Source organism: Malurus melanocephalus, unplaced genomic scaffold, assembly GCF_030028575.1.
Source record: "Malurus melanocephalus ecotype Western Australia unplaced genomic scaffold, MMel_1.1 scaffold_2, whole genome shotgun sequence".
In the NCBI taxonomy this organism is placed as follows: Eukaryota; Metazoa; Chordata; class Aves; order Passeriformes; family Maluridae; genus Malurus; species Malurus melanocephalus.
This window is the reverse complement of record NW_026623234.1, coordinates 2,307,998-2,327,586: the sequence shown is the minus strand read 5'-3', so window position 1 is coordinate 2,327,586 and position 19,589 is coordinate 2,307,998. Positions and strand designations below refer to the sequence as shown.

General features: G+C 34.7%; 1 long non-coding RNA gene across 1 annotated transcript in view; it reads left to right on the top strand.

Annotated features, from left to right (window-relative positions):
* The window catches only part of LOC130572331 (uncharacterized), a 48,821-nt gene that overhangs the window by 25,807 nt on the left and 3,425 nt on the right, over positions 1-19,589 (top strand). The window contains exon 3 of the long non-coding RNA XR_008965208.1: positions 15,370-15,464. This is a non-coding gene — a long non-coding RNA (uncharacterized LOC130572331). The remainder of the gene's footprint in view (positions 1-15,369; positions 15,465-19,589) is intronic.

Genomic DNA, 19,589 nt, shown 5'->3' with positions numbered 1-19,589 from the left:
TACTGTTCTGGAAAAGTTTTGAGCAGATGTCTTCTGAGTTACAATGCTTGCCATGATTGGCTTAAGTATCATGCAGCAGCCATAATTGCCACTGCCTCTAGAATTTTGGCCATTTTTAGTGCACAGAGTCTGCATTTTATCTTCAGCTGCTGAACAGCACAGCCCTTAGACTTTTGTAAGCAAGCTATAATGAACGGTATACAGTTCTCTTGAGGTTGATGGCAAACCACTCCTGAAACAAACTCATCTAATATGGATTTTAGGAAAAATGTATTTATTTAATGTGAACACAATTGTGCTTTCCATTAATAGCCTTTRGTTAACACCTGAAGGACTGACTTTGATCGGGAGAAGGGAAGACATAGCTTAAAAATAATTTTCTGAGCCTCTCTGTTGGTACAAAGGCTGTTGGCTAGCAAAGATGGTAGTCATGATGTATTAGAGTGTGACAAGACAATATAGGAGAATGTTCACATTAGATGGAATGAAGGAAGGATTGCCATTGGCCTTGCAGATGGAACTGAGACCTCATTTTATGGCTCAGGGAACAAGCTTTACAGACTGCTATGGAGCAATCCCAGTGCAGTTCCTGGTGCCATACTCCCCTTTTCCAGCAGGGTATTAACATACCCTTAGCAAAGTCAGCATGTTACTGGTAATGTGTTGGTCACAAATGCTGTGTAGAGTGTGTCACAGTAACACAAATACTAAGTCTGTGAAATCCATCCTTGTCTCAAGCTCCTTTTCAGCCAGCCAAATGCATATTCAGGCATCACATTGCATTTTCTTATGCAGTAGTTGTGTTACTCCTTTCTCCTTTCTAGATGGWGTATAGATTTTCACCTGTTGAGCTAATGGCAGAATCCTTCTGAATGAGTGCTGGCATTGCAATTCAGCCACTGAATATGTGCCTTTCCAGGAAATATGCTAATGTTTTTACAAAGTTCTATTTTTAAAAGATTGCTTTTTGCACATTCCTTCCCAACCATATTAATATTAATGGAATTTTCTTGTTTTTTGGTGTTTTTTTTTGGTTTTTTTTTTCTTTAAACCATAGAAAAGTATTCCTTTCCCCTCTATGCTTAAGATTGGCTTAGGAAGTCAGAACTACTGTATGTCTCTCTTCTCTTGATTCATCACAGTGTAGAAATTCCATTGTCTTAAAATATTCTACTTCCTGCATGTTGTAGTGGCAGTGTTGGGCAAAGGTCATGTTTTTAGTGGCTCTTAATATGTGGTAATAGTGATTTCCTTTATATTTCCCTTCAAGCAGATGGTCTGGTGACTGGTAGTAGTCTGGAATTGCAAACTTCTGGAGGGCAATCTTTCCATTTTGTGCCATTGTCAGATGACYTTGATTTTGTTGCCAGTGTTATGTGCAGTTGTATTTGTCATGAACATWGTCTGAAGGGCACAAGGAAATTGCTGATTATCCTATAACTGCAAGAGTGAATGAACTTAGAACTCTGCTTTTCTCACAGACCCAAAAGCACCACTCAGCACAGTGCAGTTGGTCAGTGAATGCTTGCAGCAGGTGATGRTTTGTGTGCACCATCTGCATCATGCATCCTTTCTTCTTGATTATCTTCATTTCAATGTGTTTTGGTAGTTGCTGAAGTCACACAAATATGGAAGAATTATGTRTGCTATTGTTACATGTTCATAACACTGATCTGAGATGAATTCATGTATCTTCTGGAGAGTGGCTGAAAACTGGTGTGATGAGCTGCACGTATTTTGTGAAGAGGACACTAAAAAGCCACTAATGAAATTGTGGGTAGTGGACTTGTGAGTCTTCATAATTTCCTGAGTGCTGTGATTAGAATCCCACAGAGCATTGTAAAACAGTTCATTAATCATAGTCAATGATAAAGAAGGCTCTGGAATGTCAACTGTATTGTGCATCTTTCTGTGGTCACAAGATCGTGTGAACAAGAGCCAGAATTTACAAACACATGTATATATGTGCTGTGATGGGTCACTGTTAGCAGCAATACGACAGTTAGTGCTTTCTGCCATAGAGAATAAATGCATCAAACTTTTTCTTGTGTAGCAACACTGTGAGAATAAGTTCTTAGGTCATTATGCTAAAAATATGTTATGATCTTTGYATTTTTCTGTTACTAAACCATATCTATTTTAAATGAACATTAGCTTTCACTAATTTTGTCACGCTGGTTCCATTCAAACAATTAATCTTGTTATTTTCAGTTTGCTGATCTACATGTTTTCTTATTATTTTATGATGTTGTATCCTATTGTTCAGATATTCCAGGAAGCTAATTTACATGCASTTGGAATCTCTGTTTTTCAATTAATAATTGTTGCTGTTAGCTAATRTGTATTTCTTAAAATGTGTTCTGATATAAAATGATCTGTATAATGAATCTAAATTACTAAGCTCTATGGGATGGGAAAAGTTAATTCTGATACTTTGAAAGTTATTTTGCACAAACTGAAATTGAACACTGGTTGTATATCAGTGCTCCATGGGATATTTGAAGTGGTATATTCCTGAAAACTGTTTCTGTTCTGAAGCAGACGCTCGAAGTCAAAGAAATGTAATGTACATGTTCTCTGAACATGCTACAAAATCACTCAATCAGAACTATTCCACCAATCCCTAGATTTTTCAGCTAGCAGTTTATATTTAGTTTTGTCTCTTTAGTCCAATAGCAGYATTCCAGAGTGTTGTTAGGATGTGACCAGTGAAAAATAAGCTCTGACTTTGGGAGAAKTTTACAGCAACATATATTGGAGTGGGTTAATATTTTGATGCCTCACTAGAGCAAGGAGCATAGCTTGAAGCAAGGTCAAGAAAAAGGAAAACTTGAGCTCTGTTTAGAAAATTAGTGGAATGTTGTTCATGCATTCTAACAGCTTCAGAGAGTATCTTARCAACATAAGTTTTCCACTTCTCATTCTGCTTTTTTTCTTCCACGTGCCTTTTTGSAGTACTGATCTTTCAGTCTTAAACTCTGAAAATCCCTTAAATTTGGCAGTACTTGAGGGTTTTTCCATTTGCCTTGTGTAAAAGGATTGATTATTGCCTGCTTTTTGATTTATTCCTTTTCATCAATTTTTTCGTGATTTAGTACCTGCAACTGTTGTAAACAGGTCATCTAGGAGATGGAGCTGATGGCAGAGAGAATGGGATCTTTTCCTAGTGCATACCAAATATAATGAGTAGGTCTTATGTGATCTCCTAAAAATCTATGGATTTTTTCCAGCTTTGTGTATAGTGGGACTCAAAACTCTTCTGTAAAGAAGCAGAAAAATGAATTGATAGCTTGATGCAGAAAATAATCAAAACTTCAGTACTTCCATGCATGTATGTGCTCTTTCCATGTAGATGATCATGAAGTCATTGCCTATTACTTCTCTTGGTGTTTTGTATTTCAGCAGTATTTTACTCTGTGCCCTTTCTTTGGAGGTATTAGCAGCAGGTTATGTATCCGTATGCACACAGAAAAAAACTGGTTTTTAGATTTTTGATCTATGCTCTTTTTARCAGTCATAGTATGAGAAAATGTGTTTTTTCCTGTTTTCTGTTTTGTTCACACCTACAGTACTTTTTCTGAAATGTAATTTATTCTGGTACTCCACTTAAGGRTGTAACTTTTTTTGGTTTCAGTCTAACTCTTGGCCTGTTATGATGAGTAATGAAGTGTTTCTTTCATCTAGTAAGATTGTTATGTTTATGAATTGATTATCTTTCTTCAGCTGCCAAATTTCTCAGAACTTTCAGTGTTCTTTAAGGCAAGAAGAATTTTACCATTTTTTCTTCTCTGTTCCTCTGGACCAGTTCATGCAGTCACATTGTGGAGAGAATTCTAGATTTTTTTTTTCTGTGTAAGCATGTTTTTATCTTTCCCCACCTATCATTTAATTAGACAAGATTAAAGAATGGAATACAAAAATACATTTTTCCTAAGCAAACAGGGATGATCAAGTATYTTATAACAAGCTGGCAAACAGATAATTAATAAAAATTGGTGAGTTTTTAAAATATCAAAGATGAGAATTATTTTGGGATGATTTGGATGAACTGGTTAAAAAGTGTTTGTGGGATCCTTACGTTTTTATTTATTGTCAGGATATGTTGATTCCCATTCCTCCMTTTCCTTGTTGATAAGTCTCCKGAAATATTTTAAAATAATGATCCTCATTTCCAGAAMGATCAGAACTATACGGAAAGAGTGTTTGGATGGTGTGTGATTGTAATGATATAKTCAGTTTTATGCCTTTTTATTTCTATCCTAAAATTCTGTGTGTTTGTTCTATAATACACTTTTTTTTTTTTTGGTCAAGCAGAGAAAATCTGGGCAGGAGAGAAGACTAAGTGTAGCACTTAAAATAGCAAACCGACAAACAAACTAACAAAATAAAAAAAGAAGARAAGAAAAAAAATAGAAAAACCTTACACCCAAACTGTTCCAAAAGTGTCTGTGTTGCATGTGAGAAACCTTTCTCAACAGTACTGTGAAGTGATGGTTCACACTGCTCCCTGTAAATGTGACTCTTTCATAGGTTATACCTTCATCTTAGGCTRTACTTCTGTACTAGGATCAGATCCCATTAACTGTAAATACAGAACTGACTTCCTTGTGTAACTGTTGCTTGTATTGGTCTAATACTAGAAAACCAGAGAGGCGCTATTTAATAGAACCTTATTTTACCAGAATTCCAAAATGCGCTTTGAGATAAAAGATCTCTAAGTTTAACTCTTGTTAAATACAACCGTGAAAAGAGTTATTTGATGTGTTCAAATATGGCATGTTGAAGTAGAGCCAGGGCAGAGGTGACCTGATCAATAAACTATAATTAAGTTGCCTGTTCATGGCAAGGCTTTCCAACAATCACTCTTAGAAAAATAAAATTCTGGGGAGAAAAGAGAAACAGTTTTTTGGTGAATTTGTAACCCCATAAGGGAATAGAAAGAACCCAGAATGTATGGTTATTTTTCATAATGGGAACAGTGAAATGTTAGGATTCATCTTATCATGTTCAAGGGCCTGTGCTGGGTCATGTGTACTTTATTATAAGAATAAATTGTCTGGAAAACAGAGTCTCTTGAGCTCTTCTGGGTAGAACTTGTATAGGAAACTTCAGCATTATATTTAGAACCAAATAATCTTGGCATAATGTTTGCATTTTAATTGYCTTTTATTTTGGTGTGCTTGTCTAATATAGATAGGAGTGAAGGAAGTTAGAAATGAGAGCATGTTGACATTTGGGAATAGAACTTACTGTGGCCAGGTAATGAATAACAAAGTTTTGAATGGTACTAAATAAACCTGTGCATGTAGCATTCCATGAAGATATGACTGTATGGTGTGTTACTCAGAACAGTATGTGTTGTAATGGATTTATGAAAAGCAAATCAGGATAGTGTGTTTTTTTTTCAAAATGCCAGTGTTGAATTTTTGATCACTTAATGTTGTCTTAGACTTTCATTTACYATCATTGCTGTAAAAAGCAAGGTATACTAGTATATCTAAAATACATATCCTTTGCATGTGTGTTTTTAAAAAGCTTAACTTCTTGTGTAAGACTGAATGTTTCTTTCTGAATTTTAAAAGGAGAAATGTTACCGCATAATTTTTGCACATCTTCTGAAAGAAATGTGGATGCTCCTTCTCCCATACAAGCTGTTTAAGTACATAAAGGAAAAGGCTAAGATTTTACTCCAGATAAATGTAGTGGCAGTTACTAACAGTCTTGAAGTCGTTTGTGGGGAATTAATCAACACCTGAAAAGGTGGCTGCACGGACCATAAAACTGTTTTTCAGAGGAACCAATTATTGTAACATTTGCAATCTCAGGTGGTATTATTATTGCTCCTCATCTCAAAAACTGAATCCAGTCTACAAATATGTAATAGTATTACATTTCACATTGGTGCCTTTATGAAAAATCTGAAAACAGCAAATATATGTGGTCTGAGATTATTTAGGTTTATATAAAATTTGAATGAACTATGAGCAGAGGAGGCAGAATTAGAATTCCATCTGAGATACTGCAGGGATGTGATTGGGCTATTTTGATTCTCATGTCTTTACAAGTCAATCTTTACAAGTTATGTAGGTTGAGAAAAAGAAGATTGTAAAATACAGATTGTATTTTACAGATTTAAAATTTACAATTGTTTGCAGATTGTAAAATGCAGTCAGAATGTTGGTGGCTGCTTGATTCAGTCTATGAAAGCATATGTMCATGAAGCAGGCAAAAGCTGGAGAACTGATATATCTGAAAAGTTCAATTGAGCATGAAGAATCCTTTCTAAAGAAAGAATTCCAGTGCTTGCCCTGTTGGTAGTATTGTGTAGCGATGGATGAGATGCAGAGAGAAAATCAGTTACTACTTCATTGGTKTTGTCTAATTTTCAGTTTATGTTTCTCCATATACTGCACTTCTGGGATTTTGAATAGACAGACATAAAGAATTTTTAGAATTTAAAATGTATAGAGTTCCCTGAACTTTGAAAACAAGTTTTGGTATCTAAATRTACTTTTTCCCCCCTCTGACTGACTTGAAATGTAATGCTTTATGATTATGTATATTTTAAGTAAAATTTCTGCATTTTGATGTTTTGGCAATCTTATTCTTTTTCTCTATAGAATGTGATTAAAAATAAGTCGGTCACTATTGCACTGAGAATGCAGTGTTGGTATTCTGTGGGGTTTTTGYCCTCCAATAAATGTATTCAGTAAATACTTTATTTATTTGACATGACTTACAGAAATGCATGTAAGTAAAAGAAGGAATGAGTAGTTTTCCTCCAAACTGATGATTGGATAGTCATTCTGAAAAGATTAGAAATAATTCAGACCAGTTTTTGGAAAATGCAAATRTGTGAAATCACATAGGTGTAGTATGGGGTTCTGTTTTGTTTTGGAGGATTCTCTGGTATTGATTGCAGCTGRCACTTTGGATATGTATGGATGCTTCTGTGAATGCTGGTTGCAGGATCAGGATCTAAGTTAGGGGTGCAAAGCAGSAACAGTAAGTCCTTTGAATACAGAAGGACTTAATTATACCAGCAGCAGCATGTGACATTGTGTGAGCACTTTTATTTGTTACAGTGTTTTGGAAAGTGCAGTCTCCCTGTGTTTTAAGTAGTGTATATACAGATGAAATGGTGTGATTTCTAAATTAAAACATGAACACAAAGTGTTCATATGCACAGATTCCATTAGGATATAAGAATCGCATGCAATTACAAAATTTCTTTGATCTTGTTTTCCTAATAGACAGCTTTTTGGAGCCTTTAATTGTGCTTGTCATAGTAATGCTCTATTATTTCACAGAAGGGCATAGTAATTACTGCATTTACAAAACTTATTATTGGGTTTTTTTAATCAATTTTTTTGTGAGGGATGGCAAGCTCTCTAATAGAGCAAAGTTACAGACAGAATGTAATGGGTTTGTTTCCTCTAAGCTCCATACTGATTGTTTTATAAACTACAGGTAAAAAATTAAGTTTCATGTTTTAGTTACCATCCAAACGTCTTTCATAACATTTCTTTTGTAGAAATGCTGGTGTTGTGTGTTGTTTCATCTTTCTCTCGTTCCACATGACTGGTCACATATTGTAACTTCTTTCTGTGCTTTGCTGCTGCTTTTCTTAAAGAGGACAGTATGGGAGAAAGTGGTGTTAAAAGTAACATTTATTTTCTATATTATATATTTAATCTATATTAGTGTTGATATGGTAAGGCTTAGTTTTGAAAGAGTTGTCTCTAAATTCTCCAGCAGTATGGGATTGTTATGTATCTGCAGAATTCAACTCTTGCTACCTACTTCCACATGCATATACACGCACTATGTAATTCCAGCCAACATAATTACTTTTGAAATTGTTGCAGTAAAAATATCCTCCCTAACTCTGGTGTTTCAGAATTTATTTATATTAGGGATCTCGAAGACTCTTAAGAATTGTATCAAAGCTGTATCAGAATGGGCTGAGTTCCATGGCAGTGTCTATTTACTGTATTTTGTTGCAATTTTCATCACATTTTTCTTGACTTATTGAATAGATTTTCAGCAATGACCATACCTACATAAGATCCATTCAGAGTCAGTTTTAAAATTAATGTGATCTGAGCTTTTGATAAGGCTCCCTGGCCTACTCAAATGTCAGTAGCAATTATCTGTAGAAGTGGAATCAAGCAGCCATGATCCTTCTACCTTATTTTTTGAGCTTCCAGGACTTGCGTTGTTCTAAGACAGATGCAGTATAGTATCCATGGATGGATTTTTGTATAAAGAATATCTAAGTGCTTCCTTTAACATATCAAATTTTTAAAACTCAAGCATTTTAATGACAGTRAATTTCACAATCTAATAGCGCCTTCTGAAAATCCTACTATTCTATATCAACTAGGTCTTCATAATTTTGTGGTAATTTAGTTTATAAAACTTAATGACCTTTTGAGGYATGATTTCCCTCACAAAAAAAACAAACGTTGTTTATTTCCCAGTATCTGGTGTTTATTAATGAGCCTTCTATTTCTGATGTGTATTGTAGTTTCCTAACTGCAAGAATTAYTCTGTTGTCCATTATGTGAAAAAAGATTTCAATGCAGAGATCAATTTACATTCCTTTGAGTAATTGCTAATGCATTTATTTCATTTAATTTTCCTGCCGTGTTCCTGTATTTAATATGCTGTAATAATCAACTCAAGCATCATTTGCCTTTATGGAATCTCTGTGAAGTCTTTCAGTTCCATTGTGCTTTTAAAAATACTTGATCCAGCTTTTATGCATGTAAGAATTGGCTTCTCAAAACTTCTATRGGCTGTCAGTTTAGTATCTGCCAATTAAACTTCATCACCACCTCTGCTTGGTTTATGTGTGTCATAGGGAGCAAAAAMTTGTTTGTTATAATATTCTATAAARCAGGTTAGATTGTACTCCAAASACTTCTTTTCTGCTACTTCTGGTTTTGTTACTGGAAGTGATTGTGGACTTGAGGTCACTGGCTCCTTCCCAGCATTTTCTAAAAGACCATCTAGTTTTCTAAAACTCTGTCTTTATGCTCAGCAGGCATTTCACCCCTGACCATTCACTAGTGTTAAACAGCTTATTATCTTGTAYGGGTGATATTTGAATACCTTACTGTTACAACCTGCCTCCTATCCTTTAGAATCCCTGTTAGTATCCACATAAGAATGATCTTGGTATCATCTACTTATGAAACCATTTCTTTCTCAAAATTCTCTTGAGGCTGYCTTGACCTGGGAGTGCAGAGTGCTCAAAGTGTTAAAAAAAATTATTTGGTGTACTTACATCTACTTATGTAGATGCGTCACTTTGGGACATGGTTTGGTGGAAGTTTTGGCAGTGCTGGATAATAGRTTGCATGAYCTTAGAGGTCTTTTCCAACYTAAAACCTTTTATGATTGTATGAGTCTACTTGTCTGTCTAGAATATTTAGATTTTAGCAAAACCAACTTAAAAAATCAACATTTCACTTCTTAAGTTCCTCACTTGTGTACCTCAACAGGGATAATCATGTGCTGTATAATCATCATGCTGTATAATGCAGCACGATGGGGAAGCCCCTGCCCTCTAATCTTCTGCTGCCATTTGCTATAATCTTTAATTTGCAATTTTCAAGTTGGGTAGCAGGCTGATTTTCTTGCTTCATTATTGCTTTTTGATTTTGTGAATAACTTAAGGGTTGGAGATGTAGATGCTTTATGCCCTCCTTCCTTGTGGAACTGAACTCTAAATGCCATTGAGAGTCTCCTTTACTTTACTAGGTTCTGTCCTGAGATTCAGTTTGCTGACACAGGGTTGTTTGCTTGAAAAAAAGACATGAAGATTTATAAACCGAAAGCTTACTATCTGTGTTTGGGCCTTAACCAGACTCTTGAGTAACAGTCCATGGAGTGTGTGACTCTTGCAGGAGGTAGCTCAGAACCATGGAGAGCTCTTTTAAATTCCAGTATGGGGAATAATGAGCATCTTTGATTTTTTTTCTTGGTGTGGTTGCTAAAATTRGTCTGAGCTATTCAGAAATAAAGGAAGCTGAAGGACTAGAAAAAGATTACACTGAAAGTAGGAACAAGAGTGTGCTACCTGTTGTAAAATAGGAGGTGGAAAAAGCCTGACTTGGAAGTTGAGGAATTTTGAGATACTGGTGGAGAACTGCTAAACATAKGAGCCACTGGCCATGATAGTCACATCCTTATTGCGATGTGCTCACCACAAAGGAAAATACTGCTTTTCTCACAAATAATGAGTKTATACACTATTATTCTATCAAGTGAATGGCTTTCTATGTGGCCTAGCAAACTGTAAGAATAACATGTGATTGTCGGTTTTTCCTACAAGAGCTTGACTTCCAGATTGATTCAAATATGATTTAACATCCTGCATTTTGCTATTTCAAGTCTGAAATACTTGAATGGGATTTCACTAGAATTACCTTTGAGAATATGTGCAAATTTAGCTTTTAAGTCTTTTATCACTGGACGGTATTAGTACTGCTTTAATAATTACAGTCTTTATATGGAAGATGAAATTGGTCTTATTTTAAGAATGTTTTGCTTATTTTATAAGTTATTCTTTGGTAAAGAACATCAAGCCTGCTTTTATTTTTATAGAWAAGGTTATAAATATCTGGGCACATGGACACAAAAATCTCACYTTACATAYAAAAGAAAATAACCCACTCATTAAAGCTGATGGTTTCGCAGCAAATTTATGCATTAGTGATAATTGTTATAAATAAAAATAGGAGTTCTGATTAACAGTGTGAACTTAATACTTGACATAAAAAGTGTTAACCAAGAAGTGAATACTTTCAAAGGTGTTTTAAACTCAGTAAGTTTTAAAGTTACCTGTCATTTTTCCTTAATAATGTGTCACACAAGTTCTGAGAGGAAAAGGCATTGGCAGCATTATGTGAGGCTTTGCCTTGAAACTTTCACAGTTCTGTTTTATTCATAACCTTACTATTGTACAGAGTGCTTTGAGTTTTTCAGTTCCWTCATTTTTAAATAAGTGAATAGATCTTAGATCAGTGGTACACTTGAAGCGTGGTGATGGTGATGATCACATGCAGGAAGCAATCAAGCTTTGGTGGCATAGAGCTCTACAAAAGCTGTAAACCAGTGTAAATTAGACAGCATGAACCTGTATGCAAATAAATTGGTTCCCATACTTGAATTAGCTCATTRGATGCCTTTTTTTGGGTGTATTTTTGTGTGTAAAGTTCTGTATCCCRAGTAAAAGTTTTTTATCTATGAAAAAGAAAACTGGAGTGCCAGGGGGAATTTTTACAGGCTAAGATCCACATATTATGACACAGTGGAATTACAGTTTAGGCAGATACTTCTTTATCATGTGGCAATATTACTATTTGCAATCCCCAGTAAAATTTGTCCTGCTCTAATAAAAGTACTGCATAAAACATAGTTCAATTTGAACTAGAAAATGGTGATACAAAGCAAGTCTGATTATTTAGATAACGATCCCATTTGACATTCTTTCCCTGATGTGGTCCACTCAAAACTGTATTCTGGCATTTCTGTCAAATCATCCAGTCTCCATGCTTGCCATGTTTGAGAAGAAAGGTTTTTAGCTCAGTTCTGTGACTTCTTTTTTTTTACCCCAGCATCTGAATATCATATAGTCTTCACTGTGCTTTGATTTTGCAAAACCTCCTGGTTGCAAATAGCACTTCAGTTTTCTTATGGCTGCCAAGTGTCATGCGTTTTTGCATAACTATTACAAACTCAGCAGCTCTCTCATCTGCCTGTTTTTCATCTTGATTTATAAACATCCAGCTGAGTTGTGAACAGACTGATGTTAAGTTTCCTGGTTATTAGATTTTTGCATGTTGCTTTGATGCCAGCCAAAGGAGGAAAGATCTTACCTCTGATCTTGCTTCTGATGTTTGCAGCCATTAAGGAATGACACGGGGGAGCAAGTGCAAGAGAAAATTTAGTGGAGTGCTTCAGCAGCAGTAAGAAMAGAAAAGTCAAATATTATCTTAAGGTTATCCATTGGTTTTGTTTTTTTCTCTGTCTCTATTCCTTCCCCAAGGTATCCAGATTATTCTGCCAATAAGGAGCTGCACTTTCCCCAAGAAAGGGCAGATGTACTCTGGTTCCAGATGAGCATTGAAACAGAAGGCTAACATTCGATGAAGTTCTGTTAAGAAAGGGATGCACCATTTCTGTTTGCCAACTCTCTTATGACTAATGCAGGGCAGAAAGCCCAGTTATTCAGCTTCTTGATTCAACTACTGTATATTTTTGAAAGCATTTTTGGTCCTTCAATTAAAAGGGAATGAGCAACTGAGAATCCGTTCCTTAATGAAATCATCTGTTTCARTGGCTGATTCCTTTATCTGTTTTGCACTTACACATTTAGGAACTACTTTCTCCTACGTCATGAGCTAAATTTATCCAGGTTGAACTCCTAATCCCCAGATTTTGTTATGTGTGTATTTGCAAGTGTAGGAAGCAATTCAAYGTCACAAATTCTTTTTTTAACACAAGTTATGTTCTTCTAACTTCTGTAGTCTGTTCTTTTACTTGATTGCTTCCAAAGATTCTTGTTCTTCCTGTTTGCTTTTGGAATGAGGTTTCTGCAAGGACTGTCAGTAGATTATTAACTTATTACTGTGGAGGAAGACCATGCTTGATGTTTGAGTTGAGGTTTGAATTTTTTACTATTCATCGACTCTGATTGTTTTAGAATAGGGTTGTATGGAGCTGATACAGTAAGTAGACAAGAAAAAAATAAATCTTTACTATCATTGATTGTCCTGTTCGTTTTCTAAGGTAATTTTTATCTTACGAAGACATTTCATTAGTTCAGATCAAACAAAGGTAACTTCTCACTTCACTGTGCTTCTGGTTAATATATTATCTTAGTAGTTAAAAGACTGTAAAAGTGAAGACTGCTTTATCCATTGCTTATGCCATTAAAATTAGTCCATATAAGTATAATTTTCTAGGAGGAGTGCATTGTTTCTGCAATTTACTCTTTTATCATTCTAAAAGAAAAATCACCAATAAGTTTTATCTCTTTGACAGATAATCTTGTATATATTTGACAAGTAAGCTGCTCCTTTTCTTTCTAGGTACAATTCCCTCTTTTGTTCAAAATTACATCAATTGTAAAAGAAAAATGAGAAATTACTGTATTTTTTTAAGCTTTCAAATGTAGTCTGTTACAAGAATTAGGAGCACTTGTATTTATTACTGTATCTAAACCAAAGGAGTGCTTATTATTTTCAAACTGTTACTGTTGATGTATTATTAATTCTTATATCTGGTTTAAAAAAAAGTTATTACTTGATTAGATTCTTAACTCCTGTTAAACTCTTCCATGATCGATGTTTTATGTATATCTTTAGCTTAAAAACCCCCAAGTGCTGTGGGCATGGACTTTTCTGATGCACTACTCTTGTGATTGTGAACCTTTAGGTGTTCATATAGCATGATTTTGAGAATGTTTAGTCTCTGATACTAAAAGTACCTAAATMGGTGTTTAATTGTTTGCTTTTTATCTCTGACCAGAAGCTATATAGTTGAAGTAGGATTAGTAGTAATACTTGASTTAATTGTGTGTTTTCTTGGGGTGTGTGTGTTGTTTTGGGGCTTTTTTCTTCCAACAGAAACATGTTATATAACTACAGGGGCATAGGACCCTGTGGTTGGCTTAGGTATTCTGTGTGTAATTAGCTCCTCAAGGGAAATCAAATGTTTTTTAATTGAAAAAGTGCCAAGTTTTGTTAGAATAATGTTTAGGATAATTAATATTTTAAGCATTGCAAACTSAGTGAATAGGGAAGAAAGCAGAAAAATGAAATGTTTTTTTGCAAGGTTTTCTCTGCCCTCGTTGTCATTGCGAGTGTGCTGTTGCTTCTACTTGGTTGCAGTTAATTCAGTGACTTTGAGCCTTGACTGCACAGTGCCCTCTGATCTGCTGGAAGTTTTTCCTTTCCTGTCTAAGATCAAACAGCCTGCTCCCTGCTCCTTGCTGCAATTTCTTTACTGGGTCGCAGGCTCCTGTAATGGAATTTCTTCACTGTCACACTCCRCAGTTTCTTGCATCTCCTGGACCTGAGCATAGTCAGGGTATCTCCAAGGAGTGCAAATTGTCTCTCTTTCTCTGGCAGGCCATACCTGGCCTGATCAGCTTTGAAAAGCATTAAAATGAAAGTGAAGAAGCAAGCAAGAAAGCCTTCTGTCCTCCTAATACTGTGAAAAAAACCGGAGGGCAGATTGAGGAAGACTCACCATGAGGCAGAACTCAACCCAGAAATCCAACCCAATCCTGGGCTGCGTCTACAGCAGYGGGGCAAAGGAGGGGATCCTGCTCCTCCACTCTGCTCTTGTGAGATYCCACCTGGRCTGCAACAGTTCTSTTGTCACCAGCATCAGAAGATTTTGTTATGAAAGATTAACTATGTTTTTAGGTTAAGAAGTTACGATTAGAGCCTGTGTTTCTTTGGGAAATAGCAGGATTTTTTTTTGAAATTATTGTAAGTTGTATTCTTTTATTGTGAAATACTTTTAAAGAGCTGTTCAACTTATTTGTGGAGTCTCTCCCATGGTTATTCAGTCTCCAGGTTTGTGGAGTTTCTCCCATGATTATTCTAGTGACTTTTAATATTTTGATTGAAAGAAAATTCTTTCCAAGGTTTCCTTAACATATTCATAATTTTTATAAATGATGAAAAGATATAAATGATAAAAGATATGAAATAACATACATGAATACTCATCTATTAATGTTATTAAAATGAAAGTTAAGTATTCTGTCTTTGATTTGATTTGATTTTTTTTTTTCCATTTCCAAGTTTTTCCTGGTATTTTGAACAGGGAGTAATGCTTAGAGATGGGGAAACAATTAGTAGACAAAACTGCTAAATGACTGAACTGCTTTAATTGATTATGCAGATTTATATCTTGCATTCAAAATGTGTAACATCTTTCAGCTGGAAATTTGATGGTATCTGTAAATATTAATGGATCGACTTCAAACATAATTTTGAAGTTGGCAAATATTAACAAGGGAAATTGGGGCCTGGTGAAACTGACTAGTAAAATTTACTCATTAAATCAATACAGAACCTAAAATATTCTTTGATTTMATTCATTGGTTGCTAGATCACATTGTATCTAATCTAGATACAATGAAAGATGGTAGTTAAAAATATTCTGATGGAGTGATTGATCTTTCTGGATAACCCATGATTAGCTAAATAACAAGTAGAAAATGTGGTATTTTAAAGTAAAACATTAGGTTGTTTCTCACTGTTATGACAAAGAGTAAATCAGAAGGAAATTGTTCGTACAGAATGTGAAATTAAAGGGTCTTTATTTTTTTATTTCAAACAGCTATTAATTTCACTGACTGCTGGAATAGTGGAATTATGTGTTAACCTYCAACCTCCATGATGCAGTTGTATTTACATCCCACTGTCACAGAGAGGGTAAGTTGTTCATATATGTTACAAAGTTAGGATTTTTTAAAATGTACTGCTATTCATGTGAAAGACAAAATAGCTAGTGCATTTGCATGTTATGCATTTTATAATAATTTTTTCTACCCACTAAAAGCTGTAAAAGCTCTTTGATTTTGAGGAATCACAACATAGCTGGCTTTGGAAAGTTTCTTTGGGCATCTTCTTAGTTCTTAGTCCAAGGCCACTGATGAAAGTAGGGTCGACTGGAGTGCATTGCTCTGCTCTGCAGTCTTCAGGGATGGACACTTCACTAACACTTTTTGCTGCTCTTTCAKCAATATGGCCATGTGATGTACTAAATACAAAGAATTTAGGCCAATGTAACGTGTTGTGTAAAATAAGCTATCATGGGAACTTTTAATAATTATCTATTTAATAACAAAAAACAAATAACTTRCAATTGTCTTGCAGTTTCATTTTTCTAGATATTTTGAATCAGTCTTTTCTGTCCTACTTTCTACTTTCTCAAAAATTTTGAATCAAACGTTTTTATTTGTTATAGCCACCTTTTTTTTTTTGAGCAATCATTTCCATTAACATTGGGTTGATTGATGTGAAACTTCCGAAGGATTTTGGTTCTGAGGATTTTTTTTTTGTTTGTTTTGTTTTTTTGTTGTTTTTTTTTTTCCTAATGGTGAATATTTAGACTTGCACAGAATAAAAATCCAGAAATTACCTAGGTAATTACCTAGGTAATTTCTACCATTTTAAACAGCAAGGAGATAATGTAGCAGAATATAGTAAAATAGAAAGTAATATTAGAAGTTCTTCTGGGGTGAAAGAATTAAGACCTTGGTCAGTGGTACAAAGATTATGATTCTTGATAACAACTCAGGTATTTGTGGTAGTTAGGGATCACTAATGGAGGAGGAAGCTCACAGGAAATAATTGCATAACTTAATTACTTCCTGCATGATTCTGATTGAACTTGGGGTTGCAAGGGAAATTGTTCTTAACTGTTCTTTCAGCTTCAGTTTTTGTGCTACACTCCACCTTAAGAAGTTGAAAAAGTAGTAGCCACCTTGGTGATTTCTGTTGTGTCTTCACTGGTCATCAGTCATTTTGGGGAATTTATTRCTGCTACTTGGGTTGCAGATACTGCAACTCCTGAGCTGTTGATCAGCTGTCTGTATCTGATGTGTGCTCATCCTGTTGACTTTATTTTGGTTGCATCAATAACTGTTGACATCCTAAAAGAATAAATTTGGCACAAGGTCACTAACTGGTCTTTTGAATATTTGTCTATTCATTCCTCTGTTTTCCATTCCAAAGGTGTTTTCATTTCGAAACAAAGTTGTTTTCAGGCAYAAAATGCTATGCAGTTAAATTGAAAATAGTCTCTGTGTTGCTCAGCTGAGCATTTTACCTCAAATACACACTGTAAGCTCAAAACTAATTCCAGAATCTTCATCTACATTCCYTTAATTTGAGTGTTTTGTCTGTATTATAGTATGTATTCTGCTAAAGCTTCTGAATGAATCTTAAAATGACTTTTCTCAAGTTGATAATCTTGCTTTTAGACTTTAGGTTTTAATTCTTCAAGTCCTAGTAATTTACCGCTAATCTCTGTAAGTCTGAAAAGTCATCAAGCTTCCACACTCCGTGACAGAACCTCTTAAGCAAAATTTCAGGAAGGATAAATCACACTGTGTCTTTCTCTGAAGCTTGTTCTGGTTGGTTATCATTTTGTTTTCTAACCAAGTGSAATGAGGGACCTGTAGCTTTCACACAGTTAAGGAAATTCCTCAGTACCATCTCTTCCTGCCAGCTAGGTTTCTGTGATAAAGATACAAAATTACAGTATTTGAAGGCTTAAACATTGAATTAATTTCCACAATGAAATTGAAAATGGTGGTGAATTCTGTTAAGAAAATGTTTAATTTGAGAATAATCTGCAAATTATATCCAATGAGTAGACTGTATTTATTAATGTAAAATTATAAGGAAGTATATGAAGACAATGTCCTGCAAATTGCCCAGAGCAATCTGTACAGATATCAAATTAGACTTATACAGAAAGAAACAGTAGTAAAGAGAGAGTTGTGGATGTAGGAGTAAATAGTAAGCAAATCTAATGCTTATGTTTACTTATGGCTTGAGATACAGTGAATAGAAGAAAAAAGAAATAAATTTCTGCAATAATTAAGTATATATATGGTGCACTACAAAGTTTATGTCCTTCTTCCAGAAAAAAGAGGAAGTGGATAGTTTTTATGGATTAAAAAAATGTAAGTACAACAGTCAGCTTGACTAGGAAACKAAATGAACGAAATTTTGGATACTTTTAGAACACAAACATTGATACATGCTCTGTGAATGGGTTTCTGTTCGTTGGTTGAAGAAAATAATAGATATAATTTATATGTTAATAAAGGTAATTAAAAAGTTATAGATGAATGAAATGCTTTCCAAATTGTTTCCAGTCAGTATTCTAAAAACGTTTGCAACTAAATGGGATAAAGTCTCTTGGGATTGATGYGTATGAATGCTAGAATCAGAAATAATTACCAGTCCTGGCTTGRTCACAATAGAGTGCAAAACATGAAGACAAATTTCAAAGAAATTAGARTTAACAAAGTAGAGGTAGATTAAAAATGGAAAATTAGATAACTGCAACACAGATTTGTTTTCAAAGATTGTTTGATCTGTATTCTTCTGGGTTTACTTACTAAGTGTTTCAATGAGGTAAATTTCCCAATGAAACATAGTTTGGGAGAGACTGTGTATATATTCCTTTCAGCATTTCTTGACACATAGTTCTATATTAAATGAGAAGTAATGTGGATGAAAAGTGGAATCATTTGTTGGAAAAGGAAGTAGCTGAAGGGATGAAGTGACAGGGACTTGAGCTGCAAGGGAGAGTATTAGCCTGGAGGAGAGACCCTATTAGTGCAGTGGATTACATGTGTTACTCATCTTGGATGTTTTCAATAGTGACAATGTCACAGAAATACATAGTTTATAATGAAATTTAGGTCACAAAATGGAAGAGTGTTCTGATGGGGTCAGAAAAATGTAYGAGAGTTTCTTGGGATACTGGAGTAGATACAAATAAAATGGGATGAAGTGTAATAACACAAAGTTAAAAGGATGAAAAAAAAGAATTTATGTATATTAAGATAAGGGCTTATACATTTAAACAGAGATAGCTGCAGAAAGATTTGAATGAATGATGTCCTTGTAAAATAGGTKCTGACTGCTGGAGTAATGTGGCCATGAAAAAGGAACACAGTTGGCATGTCCAAGGGAGAATGGCAAATATGTTTCATGGGAGACACCAGCAACACCTTGTGTAACATACAGAATTCTGATTCAATTACTTTAAATCTTCATAAAGAATGCATTGCATACACTGTGAATAATATTTGTAAGGTTTGCTTATTTTTATCAAACACTACAGAGGCATTTACTTGTTACTTTTGTCCTTTGATCCTTAGTTTTACTTTAATATCCTAAAAGGATTATTTCCTTAGGCTCTAATCCTTTGTCAGAGGCTGTGCCATCACATCATTGTTAAGCAGGAACTGGAATCAAAAAGTTGTTTATAATTATCATTTTTATGAGAGCACAACAGGCTAACATTACTTAGAGTAGAATGCTTTCCTAAGAAGATAATTTTTGTTAGGAAATCATAGAATTATTTACTTATTCAAATTTGCTTTTAAGGGAAGCTAACAATGCCATGAGGGTTCAATCTAAGTTATGTGTATGGTGTGACTTGCTTTTTGAGTGTTTCACATTTAGTGATAAGTCATTGTGATAGCTCTTAGAGTGGAATGAATTTCATGTTTCATACGTTGTACAATTGTAGGTGTGTACATGCCTTAGATACAATGCTGTATATGTTACCTATAGTGATGTGTGAGCTTTACTTCRTGAGTAATTTTCTTCTTTTCAACTTACATAAGGTACGCTTTTTTTGAGTGAATCTAGGCTAGTAGGTGGTTGAGCCAAAAGTAGACTTGCTTAGTTTGCTTTGAATTTAATCTAAAATAACTTGAAACTGTACATTGCCAGGGAAAATCATAATGCTATTCTGGGGCCATAATTCTGTAGGAAGCAAAAATACACACTGCATCACTGAATTTGCTC